Raw genomic sequence first — 7,431 nt, forward strand, 5'->3', positions numbered from 1 at the left:
TGATGTGTATTACCAAGAATATTCTGAATATCTCTTATATAATCCTTGTAAGGAACAAGACCGTTCTCTTGTATATCATTCCTGCTGTAACTCCAAGAAAAGAGGTTTTTATTGCAGGTTCTGGCCACCAACACGTTTCGCATCCTGGTGTCCTGCAGGATGCTGCCTGCATTGCAAGGGACGGCCAGGGAAGAGCAATGAAAGAAGCTTTCTTTCTCCAAAGGTGTTTGAGAGCTAGAATTCTGCTGGAGGTAACCGTAACCATAAGAATTAAAGTTTGTTTTCATGGTGGGATATTGTAACCTCCCTCTATTTTGGCAATAAAGTTCTAGGATTAGAAACCTCTGCTAATCTTTCGATAGCTGGTAATAAATATAGCTGGAGAAACTAAAATACAATGGTTTCTCCATGGTACTTTGGACCCCCTGTGTCATCTTTCATTCAGAGCTCTTCTAGAAGGCAATGCAAGAACATTTTGAGCCTCTAAATGCATCCTGAAAAGAGCACCGACACCTGAATTTGATGCCTGATCCCTTTGAAACAGTCTGATTAAGAAAAGGCCTCCAGAAGTGGTGTTGCCATATAACCTGTCAGCACAGGTTTCTTAGGATTTCTGCCTGGCCAAACATGTCAGGTTCCTGTTTGGAAATATCTGGAGTGGATCCACAAAGCTCACCCATGTTTTCCTTTCTCACTGCCTTTCCTTCAAACACTAATGTTCTGGCTGATTTATAGCACTTGGACAGATGTAAAGCTGTGTGATTACCTGCAAAATAACTCTTAGAACATTCTCTGGTGAGAATATTTCAGGGAGATGTGTTTTCCTAAGCATTGCAAGGATACAAAATTTCTCTTCTTCTAATTTTTTAACAAAAAGTGGGTTTGAGTCTGCTCTAAAATTTGCCCTTAACCTATTGAAGAAAATACTCTTATACTATGTTAGTAATCCGATTGTACTTGAAGCTAACACCTGCTTTCATATTGCTCTGAATACAGTTGCTTTTCTGAACTGAGGCCTATGTTTAGAACTGAAATCTGAATCCTGGACTTCAGAAAATAGGTTGCTGCTCCTGAAAACACAGGCTGGCAATTCCTCTTTTTCCTGCGTGTTCTGTAGAGATGACATTAACATTCAGTTGCATAAGACTCATTCTTATTTTCATGATATTCACTATTATTTTAAGAAGTTTTAGGCATTCTTAGTATGCGTAGTTAAAAAAACCTTCAAGGACAGGAAATTTCTCCCTCACCATGATAATAACAAGTGCTTCAGAGAAATAAGTGCTATGTGAGAAGTCTCATTGTTAGTCTCTTTGGTGTTATGCTCACTTCTTATGCAAGTAAAATTTTCTTCTTTTCACTTTTTTGAAGCAGTATCTTGAGATTGTTGGGATTTTGTTTGTTGAGGTGGGGTTTTTTTTGTGTGGAAACTATTAAACTGTCTGCCATAATGACTGTACTCTTTTCAGTAGTCATTCAGAACAGACAGATTGCAGGGAATTGCAGTGCAAAATTCCTCTTACAGTAAGTCAGGTGAGATCTGAAGATCAATTCTGAATGTAGTCCTCTCTATTTGGTTTGGGTTTGGTTTTTTTTTGCCACAGCTGCAGACTATATTCCAGATTACTGATAACAGTTATGGCTGTTCTATGATTCTGTCACACTGAAACAACTTTTTGTCTCTCCTGAACATGAAATAAGTGCAACTATACATTTCATGACCCAAAACAAGGCAGCCCGTGCCATTTCCTTTTGGTAAACATGGTTATGGAGGTTGGGAGAATGGTTGATTTTTAGGTTACCCAACAGTCTGCAATTAGCAACACCCCGAGCTTTCTGGATTTTCTCATCTAGCCTTCTTTTGTGTGACTTGCATTGTAAGAGAAGCCAGAGCTAAGTGAACTGGAGAGGTCAATAAAATACTATTGTCCAGTTTTGTTCTTTGCTTTTAAGGTAAGTTGATCCCATTTGCAGGGATGTCCTTTTAGTTATATGCTTTTCTGACTTTACTAACAGACACAAGAATAGAAGTGTGTAGCTAATAAAGTCTTAAAAAAATATATGGTAAACCACTTTTGTATCTGAAAAATAGCAAATCTGTATACAAACAACTGAATTAAAAAAAACTCCAAATGCAGTTTATCTGAAGAATGACATGAACAGAAGTCTTGCAACTGATCAAGAAAAATTGTCTCTACCTGCTTCTTCCAAATTATTGAATCCTTCTTCAAGAGTAATGCTTTCCATGGTTTGAAGCTTGCAGCTCCAGAAAGAAAAAAACTTTTGCCATGGAAATCTTATTCTCTGCTTTGAATGATTGTAACAGCAATGTTGAATTATATTAGTTGTCCATTTATTTCAATGTCCTGATTCTGGTAAGGACTAGAATCATATGTTTCAGAGAAAAACACAAGAAACCTTTGGATGGTAAGCTGTGCACTTGCAGACTTCTGTTACAAAGTAAGCAATCAGAAACATATTTGGGCAGAAGCTGAGTAGCTGTTCTGAAATTTTTAGTGACTATGTATTTTTGTAGTTTTGGCCTAGTCTTAACTTGAGAGCCAACAAATAGTTGACCAGAAATGACATATAGAATAATAAATACTGTAGGTGCATGTGCTTGTTGGGGTGTAAGCAGTCCTCTCCTGTGAGAAATTGCAGAAATAGAGTAGTTCATGAGTAACTCTGCAACATAAGGGGGAAGATTCTTTTTTTTTGTTATATGCTACTGAATTAATTTTTGGAACAGTTCTGGGTGAATAACTAGGCTTGTTTTTCTGAAGAGAGGATGAATATATGGTATGTTTATAAAACTCATAATACCCAGTTTCACCCTCTATCCTGTATTAGCTTTCTCTGGCATTCAGGAACAAAAGTCTGTATCTGAAGGTCACAGATGTCATAGCAATGAACATGTAAGTTCATGGATATCAAAATAACAATAAAATGATGTTATAAAACACTTAAATAGTATAAAACATAAACATAGTTTATATTACACAGTGTAATATTTTTATATATTCACATGTAATGTATTTTTATAAATTTATGTTTTTATAAAAATATAAAGCAAAATATAATCCATAATTAGTGAATCCAATAATGGGATTTAAAATAGACACACTAGATACTGGAAAAAATTAAGTAAATCCAGATACGATCCACAAGAAACAGTGTATCGAGGAAGAGAGTTGTCCAGAAACAAAGAACAAAACACTGATAGGGAGGACGATTAATCTGACCTAGCAGCCCTTTCTGGTTTCTGAATGCCTTAAACAGCACTTGGCCTCTTCCTTTCTACAGAAGTTACAGTCAGAAACCTTCTCCTAAGGGTAGAGAGGTAACCTTTTCCATTTACGGAGCAGCGATAGATAATGTTGCTCGCTGGTATGATGACGCACTGGTTAGTGCTTCAACAGTCAGCAAAAGTCATCGACGTTCAGATCTCTTGCTGATCTGTGGGTTTGAAGCTGAAGAGGTAACATCCACTGTTGTGTATGTTCTTTTTATTTTCTTTTTTGCCGTGTAAGACTTTAAATGAAAGATTCCGAGATTCAGTGAGGTACAATGCTGAGAAGAAAGGTGCCAGGTGACTCTGCAGCACTCTCGCTGTCCCAATGTATTGAATAGGCATCCATGGATGTCTAACGCCAGGTCCCGTGTTCCCCTCAGACACCTCAAAGTTAGAGCCTGGGCTCAGTAGCAACATAGCAAAGTCCTTTTTTAGATCTGGTCTCTAGACCTGGATTTCGAAAACAGTCAAATTTACATTAATTAAAATAAATGGGAATATTCATGTATAAAACATTTCAGGGCCCAAAATCCATGCCCAAATGTTCATCTACCGGTCTATGGGTTAGGCCTTTGTTCAGATTGGAATCTTGCTTGGTTTATTTCCACTAAATGCCCATTTGCTTGTGCATAAAGTCACAGGATTGTTTGCTTGTGCCCCTGCACAGAGAAAATAGAAGTGGTCCAGCCTGTGAACTGATTCTTCTGATGCTGAGAATAGCAGAGGTCTGGGTAGGAAAGCATGCCACAGTGGGCACGATGCCCCAAAACTTTAATTATTTTAATTGCTGTTGAAGGTTTGCGTATCTTGCCTTTCTCCTTCGTGTTTTAAAAGATGTTGGTCAGTAAGGTACCAACAATATGCAGTAAAGCAGTTGAGCAGCACTGTGATAATACTGACATTTATGTAGCTCTCTTCAAAGTACTGGAAAAACTGGAAAGGCTGAGCTGTGGGCAATAAATGGTCAGCTTAAAGCTACACACTGTGCCGAGGAACAAAATCTTACCGCATTGAAGAGGAAGGTATTGTACAAAATATGAGAGCCGGAGTAAACCAGGTTTGCTCTTACTTCTGCTGCTGAAGACCCTCTGGTTTCAGGAGTGAGCTGGGACTTCTTGGTCTTGGGTGGTCAGAGACTGGGAGAAGATAACCAGCATCTGCCTGGGAAGGAGCTGGCACCCGTCCCGGTGTGGTGGTGCCGTGTACCTGCTCGACTCCAGAGACGTTCAGGTGGCAGAAGAGCCACCGAGCAGAGCTCCGTGGAGCCACGGGGACAACATGAAGCAACCGGTATCCTAAGACTTCAAAGAGATTCACAGCATCGGCCTGGGAAAGAGAAAAGGAAAACGTTTGCTCAGGTTTGGATGTGAAAACTTTGCACTTGGCGGAGCCGTAGGTATAGATTTACTGTAAGGTTATGTGGGAAGCTGATTCTGATAAAATGATAATAGAATGCTAGCTTCGCTTCGCTGCCGTTTTCAGTCACTTGGAAAGGAGAGTATCGTTTACCTACACACATGCAGAGGGACGCTGCCCGTTTTAAACACTCTGTTCCCTGCAGTCACTTAAAATGACGTTTAAAAATATTAATAGGGCAATTTTGCGATGATATTTAGGAATCACATTTTAGCTTGCTCGCGTGAATTAACAGCAGCCAAGAAGCAGCTGTTTTAACTCGGATTCGTGAGTTTCTTCCCCAGAAAAAGCACGCTGCTGTGAACAGCGATGTGGGGAATCAGCCCTCCACGCCGGCTGCAGGAAGGAAAGCCGCCGCTCTCCCGGCTCTCCGCGCTCCCGCAGCATTCGGCAGGACCCGGCGCGGCGGCTCCGCGCGGGCTCCGCGCGGGCTCAGCGCGGGCCGCGGCACATCCCGCAGGCCGCGGAGGCGGCTCCTACCGCCGGTCTCTGTGGCGCAATCGGTTAGCGCGTTCGGCTGTTAACCGAAAGGTTGGTGGTTCGAGCCCACCCAGGGACGGGTTCCCCTTTTGGCTCGCCCGCTTCCCCTGCCGCCGGCCGTCGTTTTGTGCGTGTGCGCCGGGGGAGGATGTGAGATTAGCCCTGGCGGCCGGGCAGGCGCCGCGTGTTTCTGGGCAGGGGGGCCCCCGGCGGGGAGCGGAGCGCGGCGGCGGCAGGCCCGGCGGCTGCCGTTCGGCTGCTCCCTGCGCCCGGGGGGCGAGATGGCCCCAGGGCGCCGCCGCCCTCCCCCAGCGCGCCGCGGGGTCGTGTCCCTCCCTTCCTGCCCGAGCTGGGGGGGGGGGGCGCCCGCGGGGGAGGGGTGCGGCACCCCCGAGCCCTCGCTCTCCGCGGAGCCCCCCCCCCGGGCGCTGCTGCCGCCGCGGGGACGGGGGCTCTGGGACTTTCCGTGCCAGCGCTCCCGCGGGGGAAGGTGCGGAGGCGACGTCTCCTGCGAGCCGCGTCACGGTCGCCGGCCGTGGTGCCGCGCGAGGCGGAGGCGCCGCGTTCGGCGGGCCGCCAGCGACCGCCGTCCGATCACCTGGGCCGCAGCCGGCGGCCGGGGGGAAACGCGGTTTGCGAGCGGAATTATTCTAGCCGCTGTGGCGGTGTACGGCGGCAGCTGCGTTCGCCAGCGCAGAAGTTACCGGGCAGAGGCGGCAGTTCCGCCTGTCCCCGGGGGACGGGGGCAGCGCGGCGCCACCGTCGCTCGCACCGCCGGGGAGCAGCGAACCGGCGCCGGGGAGCTGCCGGGCAGCCGGGCCGGGCCGGGCCGCCCCTCCGCAGCCGCCGGCGGTCCCTCTCCCGCCCGGGGCCGGGGGTGTCTCCAGGCCCGTTCCCTGCTGGCAGGCAGCGCTGCCTCCCCGCGCTCGCCCTGCCCGCCTGGAGCCGCTTTGCATAAATGAACGTTGGAAGCAATTACGTTGGGAGCTTCGCCTAAACGTATCAATTAGAAGTTGGCACCTTCGCCGCATGCGAGCCCGGGAGCGGCTTCCCGGGAGCGTCTCGGTGGTGCGAAACACGGCCGCTTCCCAGAGCGAGTTCTGCCAACTCTGCGAGGATCTATTTACAGTTTATAGGAAGCAGCATTCGTATTAAAAATGCCCCCTTCCCCGGTGAAGTTGTGTTTCACAGACCTTTCATTTCAGCTCGCCTGTTTTGAATAAAGGATATAGCCCTCTTAAAGGTCAGCCTCTGCCATTGATTTGCCAACGATGACAAGATACGGCCCTCGCTAGCTGTGAGATACCGGGGAAAAGACATGCATTTAGAAACACCGAAGAATCTTTTGAAAGTAATAAACCCTAAATCGTTGATGTGCTCTATCTGCAGCAGTTCGCTGGCGTGTTTTTTTTCTATCAGCCGCATCTTCTACAGTTCGGTAAAACATTTGGAAAAACTGGCAGCCGTGAGCTCAGCATCAGGGTAGGTGTAGCTCGCCGCAGGACCCACCCGTTATCGTTAGCAGCGCTTAACCCGCAAGTATTTCCTACCGATCGGTAGGATTTTAGTTAAACTAGAGTCGTTCAGATAAATCCCTTTCTCGACATTTCCCTGTTGTTTGCAGCAGAAAGATTAATTCAGCCCGGCAGCACCGCCTTCGCTGCAGCCAGCAAAGCCTCACAGGGGACAGAAATTTTAAAATCTGCATTTATCCGTGCTTGGACCGCCTCGCTACCAGGCAGACATCAAGAGCTTACAGGAATCAGCAGCAACAACAACAACAAATTGATCGTGTCAGTGTAAAGCAGCAATGGCTGGAAAGGCAGAAACAATTCAGGAGCTAGAATTTACCAAACTGCTACTTCGGAAGGAAGGTCAGGCGGTTCTACTCCCGTAAAGCGGGTCTTGCTTTCCTTAGCAAGTCACAGATGCTTTTTATCGAGGTGCTTCTTGCTGCCCACGAGGTTTGGTAGCGCTCCTTGCCGTAGTTGCGCGGCGGTGCGCACATGGACGCCATCAGCCCGGTTTAAAATAGCTGCGGCGTGTGCTCACCCGTCCCCTGTCCCTGAGCTACGTGTGCCCGAGGAGGCTCCTTCGGCTGCACATCAGGGGCTCGGTAATAGAAAGCGACGTTTAGGCACCGCTTGATAAACTCATTTTGTGGAAGTGGGAAGCTCGTGCATGGGAAGTGCCTCATCCCATCTGCTCACTAACTAATTGCAATTAAGGTTGTGGGAAACGGG

The 7,431-nt window shown here is 46.9% G+C and overlaps 1 non-coding gene across 1 annotated transcript; it reads left to right on the forward strand.

Annotated features, from left to right (window-relative positions):
* Nucleotides 1-5,193: 5,193 nt before the first annotated feature.
* TRNAN-GUU (transfer RNA asparagine (anticodon GUU)) lies at nt 5,194-5,267 on the forward strand. The gene has a single exon. It is a non-coding gene; the product is annotated as a tRNA-Asn (tRNA).
* The last annotated feature ends 2,164 nt before the right edge of the window (nt 5,268-7,431 follow it).

Source organism: Athene noctua, chromosome 2 (assembly GCF_965140245.1).
Source record: "Athene noctua chromosome 2, bAthNoc1.hap1.1, whole genome shotgun sequence".
In the NCBI taxonomy this organism is placed as follows: Eukaryota; Metazoa; Chordata; class Aves; order Strigiformes; family Strigidae; genus Athene; species Athene noctua.